This window comes from Primulina eburnea, chromosome 11, assembly GCF_022965805.1.
Source record: "Primulina eburnea isolate SZY01 chromosome 11, ASM2296580v1, whole genome shotgun sequence".
NCBI classification, from domain to species: Eukaryota; Viridiplantae; Streptophyta; class Magnoliopsida; order Lamiales; family Gesneriaceae; genus Primulina; species Primulina eburnea.
In genome coordinates, this window is record NC_133111.1 from 15,235,219 (window position 1) to 15,246,506 (window position 11,288).

Consider the following 11,288-nt stretch of genomic DNA (forward strand, 5'->3'; position numbering starts at 1 on the left):
CAAAATGCTATTTCTTTTTTTTTTTGTGTCGCTCTCCTATCTCACTCTGTGGAAATGTGCTGATGCGGTGGCATTGTCAATCCCACCGCCTCAATTTTTAAATTTCCTTTTTTTTAATATTATATTATATTATATTAATAATATAATATAATATATAATATTTAACATTTTAACACCGGCATATCCTTTTGGACCAGTTAAACGATCAAATTTTCCAAAACTCAAAACATGAAACTTCTATATCTTTGAGTTTTCTGCGTTATATCCAAATTTGGGTTTTATATGACCAGAATATGTCATATTTCATTCTTTAAAAATCGTTAATCATTTAGTACTCTCATATTAGTAAATCAACAATTTGTGATATTTACTTCAGGCATTACATTCCTACCCCCCCTTAAATGAATTTCGACCCCGAAATCAGTCAACAACAGTAATAACATGCAATAATAAAGATACGTCATACCATCAGAATTAGTAGGGGTAGAGCTCCCTCATATGCCGCTCTGTCTCCCAAGTGGCCTCTTCGACACCTCTATGCTCCTACTGAACCTTCACCATCAGTATAAGCTTAATATGAAGCTTCCGTTCAGATCGATCCAAAATAAAAACTGGACTCTCAACATAAGACACATCAGGATCTAACTGAACTTCAGAAATATCCAACACATTTGAATGGTCTGGATCATACTTCCGCAACATTGACACATGAAACACATCATGAATACCAGATAAAGATGGAGGTAGAGCCAATCGATAAGTCAAAGTACCTATCCGATGCAATATCATACGGGCCAACATACCTCGGTGATAACTTTCTTTGCATACCGAATCGCATTGTTCCACGAAAAGGAGAAAATTTTCAAAAATACTCGATCTCCCTGCTGAAACTCGAAGGGTCTTCGTCTTTTATTTGCATAGGCGGCCTGTCTATATTGATCTGCTTTCAATCCCTGTTGTATCAATTTTACTTTATGTTCCATCTCATGAATCATATCAGGACCGGTAACTGCAGCTCGATCAACATCATCTCGGTATAACGGAGATCTATTCCAAACAGATATTCCAGTTTGGGCAGTCATATATTCCATTTGAATACTACTCTGATACCTATTGTTATACGCAAACTCTACCAATGGAATAGATGATTGCCGAACAGATTTAAAATCCATAACATAAGCACGCAACATATCCTCCAGCATCTGAATAGTACGCTCAGTCTGACCATCTGTCTGGGGATGATAAGCCGTACTCAATCTCAACTCTGTCCCCATCGCAGTCTGCAATCCTTCCCGAAAATGAGAAGTGAATCGAGGATCTCTATCAGATATAATAGACACTGGAACCCCATGCAATCGTACAATCTTTCGTATATACAACTGTTCCATCGTCAAGTACGTACTACTCATGCTATAGGGTATAAAATGTGCAACTTTCGTCAATCGATCAACAATCACCCAAATAGCATCAATAGTTCCAGTGCTTCTTGGCAAATGAGTCACAAAATCCATCGATATGTGCTCCCATTTCCAAGTCGGTACTTCTAAACTCCTCAACTCACCTCCTGGCCTTCTCCTCTCAGCTTTGATCTAGACGTACAAAATCAATCACATCACGTTTCATTCCCTTCCACCAAAACTGAGAGCGTAGATACTTATACATCTTCTTGCCACCAGGGTGGATAAAATATCGACTACAATGTGCACGTCGCAATAGGCCCTGGCGCAACTCAGATATATCAGGAACTACCCATCTATCATTCATCCTCAAACTGCCATCATCAGCCACTCTAAAATGAGTCTCTTGTTTCTGAGAAACTAACTCCTTCCATTGCTGGACTTTCTCGTCTGTCATCTATGCATCACGAATACAACCATATATATCCGGTTCAGCTAGTAAGGTAGATACCTGGATAGGAGTCGTCGAGATATCAAAATCATATCCCAAGGAACAACAAGACATCATCATTGCTGATAAACGACTCACATCATCTGCAATACAGCTCACTTTACGACTCAATGCATCAGCTGTAAGATTAGCTCGACCAGGATGACAATTTCACAGTCATAATCTTTCAACAAATCTAACCATCGTCTCTGTCTCATATTCAACTCTGTCTATGTAAACAGAAATCCCAAGCTCTTATGATAAGTATTAATTGTAAACGAGGTATCATATAAATAGTCTCGCCATATCTTCAAGCAAAAGATAATGACTGCTAACTCCAAGTCATGTACATGGTACCTTGTTTCGTGTGGTTTCAGCTGTCTCGAGGCATATGGCACAACATGTCGATCCTGCATCAATACACATCCAAACCATGTAATGATGCATCAATATAAACAACAAGCCTCTCGTATTCTTTAGGGATTGATAACATCGGTGCGGTCGTCAGTCGGTGCCTCAACTCCTGAAAACACCTCTCACATGCTTCAGACCACTGAAACATCACACTTTTATGATTCAACTGTGTCAAAGGTCTAGAAATCATTGAAAATCCCTCGATAAATCGACGATAATAACCTGCTAAACCCAAGAAACTACGGATCTCTGGTGCAGATGTAGGTGCAGACCACTGCAATACGGCTTCAACCTTCGTTGGATCATCAGAAATCCCATCTCTCGATATAACATGACCCAAGATAACCACCCGATCCAACCAAAACTCGCATTTACTGAGTTTGGCATTCAACTGTCTATCTCGCAGCACCTGTAATACTGAAAGCTAGTGCCTTGCATGCTCAGCCTCACTCCTGGAAAATATCAATATATCATCAATTAACACAATAACAAACCGATCGAGATAAGGCTGAAATACCCTATTCATCAAACTCATGAACACAGCTGGAGCATTCGTCAACCCAAACGGCATAACTAAAAACTCGTAATGTCCATATCTAGTCCTAAATGCAATTTTCCGGATATCCTCCTCTCTAACTTGTATCTGATGATATCCTGACCTCAAATCAATCTTCGAATACATTGAGGTTCCCTACAACTGATCAAACAAATCATCAATACGAGGGAGGGATATTTATTCTTAATCGTTACCTTATTCAGCTGTCGATAGTCAATACAAAGCCGCATCATTCCATCTTTCTTTCTCACAAATAATATTGGTGCAGCCCAAGGTTATACATGCAATAGGACGAATGTATCCCTTGTCCAGCAAGTCCTGCAACTGGGCTTTCAACTCTCTCAAATCTGCTGGTGCCATTCTGTAAGGAGTACGAGAAATAGAGGAAGTATCTGGCATCAACTCAATCCCAAACTCTACCTCACGGACTGGTGGGAAGTCTAGAATCTCATCAGGAAATACATCGGAAAACTCAGTAACTACAGGTATCTCCTCTATTCCCACCTCCTTCTTCATTTCTGTCACATCTACAACATAAATAAGATAATCCTCATGTCCATTCTCCAATACCGAGACATTCGGATAGCAGATACCAACGGAACACGGGGATGAGTAACCCTCATGTATAAAATACCACCCGCTGATAACAATCAATTGTCGCACAATATCTCCTCAGCACATTAATTCCCACAATACAATCAAAATCAGTCATCTCTAAAATAATCATATCATATCTTAGCTCATAGCCCTCATAAGGAATAATACCATCTGATATCATAGATACAACTGGTATATCAACTCCAGAAGGTGTTGAAACAGAACGAGGCATAGACAATGGAGACGGGCGTATATGATGCTCAACCACAAACCTCTTCGATATAAAAGTATGCTAGGCACCAGTATCAATAAGAATATAAGCAGGATAAGAACATAAATAACACTTACCCGCTATCATCTCCTCTCGTGCCTCCTCTGCCTGCTCTCGTGTCAAAGCATACACCTGTGCCTGAGGCGGACCAGATCCCTGCATACGTAGCTGTCCTCCAGAAGGTCGTGGTGTAAACTGCTGAGGCTGTCGTCCTCCTCTCTCTGAGGATCTACCTCTAGCACTCCTAGGCTCTCGATGTCCCTCACGACTAGGACACTGTTTCGCCAGATGACCAACACCGCCACACTCAAAACAGGTGATCGCGGTCTGTGTATACTCTCTGATCAGATGAGGCCCCCCCACAATGAAAACATCTCACTGCTCTTGATCCTTTCTCTGCTCCTGAACAGACTGAGAACTGCTCCCACGAATCTGAACACGTCGTGAATCAAATAGATGCTTCCCAGATGATACTGAAAAAGAAGATGAACCCTTCTGATATTTAAAAGATTGTCCTCGTGGTCGTAATAACTCCCTAGTCAGCTCTGATAATCGTCCTTGAGCCCCATACTCCTGCATAACCAACTCAGCCATCTCAGCCCTCGTCACTGCATCCTCAAATGATACCGGGTTATTTGATTGCACACGATCAAATAACTCTAACTTCAACCCTCTCAAGAAATGCCTCATCTTAGCATGAACATTCGTAGCAACATGTGGCATATATTTCATTAATGCAGAATACCGAGACTCATACTCAGCAACAGACATACTGCCCTGTCTCAAATCCTCGAATTCTCTCTCTTTCTTTTGTCTTGCTGCTATAGAAAAATACTTATCAAGAAAATGAGAGTGAAACACATACCAATCAACAGTACGGCCCTGAGCTCTCAATTCGGCCTCAGTAGTCTGCCACCACAATAGTACATTCCTCGAAAGCTGAAATGTAGCCAATCATAACCAAGCAGACCTAGCACACGGAGCGGTCAAAAATATCTGGTCTATCCTCTCAATCAACTCCTCTGCTAGCTCACCAGTCTCAGAACTATCAAATCTCTGCGTAAGATAACTGCTAAAATATGCCAAAGTCAACTCACCAGGCAATAAAAGCTGATCTGCAGGTGCCTGTCCCATAGGATGAGGTGGCAATGGATACATCTACCCAAACCCACTGTCAACCTCTTCCGTTTCCTCATGTGGATGTACCTGTTCTCTAGCTGCCATCACTGGAAATCAAATTGTTAAAAATAACATTTAACAATTACATCTAGTAATCATCATCACACCTTTCGCACGAAAGCACACGCAACTAAAGAACAATCTATAATATCGGGAAATCATCAATAACAAGTCAAATGCATAGACACCCGCAGATAATATCGTCATCCAACTCTCTCATCACAAACCCAACTCCTAACCATCCCACACATCTAACATATGCTCTGATACCACCAATGTGGCACTCCAAACCTCGTCACGTATTCATACAACATGTGACGTCATATGCATAAAAAAAAATTTCTTTTCAACAACGTAATAATAAAATGCATATACGACAAAATAGTGCAATCATCACACTATCTACATCAGTGCCAGAAATAGTATAATAAATACATACACACAACTCAAATAAGACAATAAACTATACTGTCTCTATCTACGATCAACTACAAGACTGTTTGACTAGACACACCTAGTCTTTCACCACTATGGCGTCTCACGGCATAATCCTGTAACATGTCAAACAGAAACATCCCCAAAGGGTGAGCATACACAACAATCATCACCGTAGTACATAACAGTTATATTAACAACAAAAAATATAACAGGAATGATAACAGAAATACTCCCTTTGCTGTCTCTGGACAACCAAGTCACCAACCATCCACGACATAAATAACATCACTCTCATACTACTGCAACGACAACATCGACGATACCTCACACCCCAACTCTGGCGACAGCAGTATCGTCGAATGAACAACATCGACGATATGTCGCACCCCAACACCGGCGACAACATTATCGTCGAACGAATAACATAAACGATACGTCCCACCCCAACTCCGGCTACAACAATATCGTTGAACGAACAACATCAACGTGACGTCTCCGAACAACGACAGCCAACAACATCAACCATAATAAACAGCAACATATATAATATCAAATCACCCAATACCAGTGATTTACCATCGTTCAACACAATAGTATTCATCAATATTAAACAATACCAACATATGCTCGTACGTCAACACGTACCTGATAATCGATTATATATAAAATCTGGTTATTTCTTTGATCCCGAGGCTTGTGATGTATGTAAATAATTCAATAACAATTATCAGACCGTTGTCACCGTATCAACACAATCATAACAGCCTCAATATATAACATCAAATAGCCCAACAACAATTAATTCAACGAAATATAAAACTCTATTAAAAATTCTTATCGTTCAACAATTTAATATTCTGGTGTAATTAATTCACAATACTACCATCAAATACACCCTAATTAATTACCTTCAAATAATAGGCTATTTTACAACATCTGTCAAATTACGAAAACTTTATATCAGTGTGTAGCCTATACTTCGTAGACTCTGAATATATAATCAGAATTAATAACAAATGACAAACAATTCTCCAATCTGAATACAACGATTAAAAATCTCTATTATAATAAATTGGGAATAATTCAAAATAACACCACTATAATCTTCTCTACTTCGTTAAAATCATGCATTATTCAACAATCTTCAATTTCAGTATGATTTAACAATTTATCAGATTTATTCCAGAAATCGACGAATTTCAAACATCACCAAAACTATAAAATTTATATCTCAATCGAAGACCTCATGTCAACGATTCCAGAACTGAAGTCGGTTCGTCGATTGGATAAACCGTTAAGTCACACGATCGAAAAGAAAATCAAAATGCTATTTCTTTTTTTTTTTTGTTTCCCTCTCCTATCCCACTCTGTCGAAATGTGCTGCTGTGGTGGAATTGATTCAATTCAATTCCACCACCTCAACTTTTAAATTTCTTTTTTTTAAAATATTATATTATATTATATTAGAATATAATATATAATATTTAACATTTTAACACCGGTATATCCTTTTGGACCAGTTAAACGACCAAATTTTCCAAAACTCAAAATATGAAACTTCTATATCTTTGCGTTTTCTACGTTATATCCAAATTTCAACTCATTTGGGCTTCATATGACCATAATATGTCATATTTCATTCTTTAAAAATCGTTAATTATTTAGTAATCTAATATTACTAAATCAACAATTTGTGATATTTACTTCAGGCATTACAAGTTTAGGGGGAATGAAATACATCTTAGTGGTTGTAGATGATTTTTCAATATTTACTTGGGTTATTTTTCTCAAATCCAAAGAACAAATTGCTGCACAACTGATTAAGCTTTTCAAAAGAATATTCAATGAAAAATCAGTTGGGATTGATCGAATAAGGTCTGACAGAGGGACTGAATTCATCAATCAAAATCTTTCAAATTTTTTAGAAGATACTGAAGTCAAGCATGAGCTCTTTGCAACTAGAACACCTCAGCAAAATGTTGAAGCTGAGAGAAAAAATCGGACACTAAAAGAAGCTGCTAGAACAATGCTTGCTGATTCTGGTATTTCTCAAAAAATTTGGCCTAAAGCAGTAAACACTGCGTGTTACACTCAGAACAGATCGATGATTAATAAGAATCATATGAAAACACCTTATGAGATCTGGCATGGTAGAAAAAGTGTGGTTTCTTATTTCAAGATATTCAGCTACAGATGCTTTATCCTTGATATTGGTAAAAACCAGGTGAAAACCTTTGATGCTAAATCTACAGAGGGAATATTTCTTGGATATTCTTCAGTTAGCAAAGCATATAAAATTTTTAATAAGAACTCCTTAAATGTTGAAAATCTATTCATATTGTTTTCGATGAAACTGTGCTAATTGTCAAGCCAACTGATCCAGTTGAGCTAGTTGATCATTTCACAGAGATCAGTTTGGAAGAATACACTGAAGAAAGTAATCATATCAGAAGAGATAATCTTCAAATACATGAACCTAAAATGCTAGATCAATCAGTACAACAGGAACTTGTTCTTAACAATCAATTGATAGAGAAAACAGATGATATTCAATTAAAAACTGACACAACTCCAACTGAAACTGAAAACGTTCAGTTGCCAGCACAAGTAGTAGCTGATATGGAGACAGCAAATACTGAGCTCAGATGGAAAAAATCACATCCTCTAGAATTGGTAATAGTTAATCCATCTGACCTGGTAAGAACAAGAAATCAAATGCTAAATTTGTTCATTCATTCTGCTTTTGTTTCTCAACTCTAACCAAAGAAAACTGATGAAGCTCTTGCTAATCCTAACTGGATAAATGCAATCAAGAGGAGCTTAATCAGTTTACCCATAACCATGTCTGGAACTTAGTTCCAAGACCAGCTTGTAAAACAATTATAGGTACAAAGTGGGTATTCAGAAATAAACTCAATGAAGATGGTTCAGTTGCTCGCAACAAAGCCAGACTCGTAGGCAGGAATAAGGAATTGACTATGATGAAACATATGCACCAGTTGCAAGACTGGAAGCCATCAGAATGTTCCTGGCCTATGCATCATACAAAAACCTTAAGTATATCAAATGGATGCAAAAATTGCATTTCTGAACGGTCAGTTGCAGGAAGAAGTCTATGCTGAACAACCTCAAGGTTTTATCAATCATCTTTTTCCTGATCATGTCTACCATTTGAACAAAGCCTTATATGGTCTAAAACAAGCTCCAAGAGCTTGGTATGAAACTCTTTAAAAATTTCTAATTGATCATGACTTTTCAGTTGGATCAGTTGAAAAGACCTTGCTCAATTTCTCTAAGAATGATCATATTTTACTTGTTCAAATTTATGCTGATGACATTATATTTGGGTCAATAAACCCCAAATTATGCGAGAAATTTTCTAAGTTGATGCAGGACAAATTTGAGATGAGCATGATGGGTGAACTGACATTTTTCCTTGGACTGCAAGTGAAGCAATTGGAAACTGGTATTTTCATCAGTCAGACTAAATACACGAAGGAATTGCTAAAGAAATTTGGCATGGAAACATGCTTAGCTGCAAGCACTCCTATGAGTTCATCAGTCAAATTGGACAATGATCAAGGGGGAATATCAGTTGAGGCGACACTATACTGAGGTTTAATAGGTTCATTATTGTACCTAACTGCTAGTTGTCCTGATATTGTATTTGCGGTTTGAATGTGTGCTCGATTTCAAGCAAATCCTAAGCAATCGCATTTCTCAGCTGCCAAAAGGTTTTTAAAAAATCTCAAAGGCACACAAAATGTGGGATTATGGTATACTAAAGATTCTACTTTCAATTTAGTTGGATATTCAGATGTAGGTTATGCAGGATGTAAGCTAGATCGAAAAAGCACCAGTGGATCTTGTCAGTTTCTAGGAGACCGACTGATCTAATGGTTCAGCAAGAAGCAAACATCCATAGCTACTTCCACAACTGAAGCAGAATATCTTGCTGTTGGAAGCTGTTGTGCCCAACTGCTCTTGATTCAACAACAACTAAAAGATTATGGAGTTGATGCTAAAGAATCTCCTTTATTTTGTGACAATACAAGTGAAATTGCAATAACATACAACCCAGTTCTTCACTCAAGGACCAAGTATATAGATGTCAGGCATCACTTCATCAGAGATCATGCCTTGAAGAAAGCCATCAGACTAGAGTATGTGTCAACTGAACAACAAACATCTGACATCTTCACCAATCATTGCCAGATACGAAGTTTTCTCACTTTCGCAATATACTTGGTTTAATTGATTTATCTTAATCAGTTTTGTTATTTCTTTGTCAACTGCTATTCAATCACTTTAAGCTTATTACTGATGTCAGTTGAAAATTTATCAGTTAAAATACTCAGCTCATTAACTGTTTTTAAACCAGTGTCAGATAGTATTTTACCTTTTGTCGTATTCAGTTTGTTATATATATTTATCAACTAATATTAGTTTGTTTGCATAATGTAAAGAGACAACGATAAAACAGATAAACATTTCATTGATTATAAACTGAGCGTACAAGTTTAACTTCCTTTTTAACATCAGGCCTCCACGAGGTCAACCAACCAGATATGGCCGCCGTGGAAGTCTTCAAAAAACCCTCTGAAATCACTATGCATTTCAGAGTCCATTTCTCCTTCTTCAGCATTAATAGGTAGATACCTTCATCAGTGAAGATATCCACCTCATCAGCAACGCACAGGCGCCGCCGATATTCCGAACAGGTGGCACCTGCTACTCCCTGCAGACTGAGCTGGAGATCTTGGAGTTTTTGCCAAAATTGGATAACTTTGTGGAAGACTTCATCTTCCATAGCAACCTTTTGTGTTTCGAAAGCTGATTCATTGAACTCTTCAACCAAGTCGAGAACCTTTGAACTACTTGGACATGCCATTATATGTCGTGATATATTTGTTTGCTAATGTGTTTAAACTAACTTTGCTGCTTTAATTTATAAGCCCAGGTTCAAAGCATATGAAGAGACGTAATCATTACCCTCAGCGCTTCGTCTTCTGAAGCACAAGATTTATTGCGTTGTTTCTATCATTTAAATCTTCGTCTTGTTACCTGCACTTATTTAGGGGGAATATCGATTTTAAGAAGTTAACTGAGAAGACAATATTTAGTAAATTTTCATTTGAAATGATTCAGTTTCACAACTGATCGTTCAGTTGATAATTTATCTAATCTTCTCATGTAAGTTAACTAATTAATCATATTTTATTCCAAATCAAATATTGTGACTGCTTATATTAACATTTAAAGATGTATTTCAATGACTAGTACATTGAAACGTGGACTCACGTAAACCTTCAATTTGTTACACATGATTTTACCACACGAACACACCTTTTCAAATAATTTTTTTCTGGACTGACACGTGTCCAAAAAATTTAACAGTCACCAACATATATCATCTTCCTCGCTTCAATTCAGTTCTTCCTTACAATGCACTTTCAGCATTTCCCGAGCAAAAATCTATCCAAAGCAGATCTTCTTTCTCGCAGATTTCAAGCAATCAAATAGCAAACCAGATTCGTGCTCACATAATGAACGCGATGTCTATTGACTTTGACTCTATATTCACTATGAAATACGAAGGAGTCAAGAATATCTTTCTGAAGTTGGAAGCAGCTAGATTAAAATCATTCTTGGGATTATCTTCCCAAGAAATCTATCCCAAAGAGATTCAAGATATCTATGCAAATGGGTTCGTCGATCAGAATGGAAACGTCAAGACTACTGTGAATGGTCAGCTACTGGTCATCGAGGAAGAATTCTTTTGCAATCCTTTTCAGCTGCCTACTGATGGGCTAACTAAACTCACGGAAGTCAAACCATCTGATATTGAAGAAATGCAGACCTTACTATCTGCTGATGGTCGAAAAAATCAAGGTTTCCAATACGAAGAAGGAAATCAAGCCAGAAGTACAACTGTTGGCCAATATA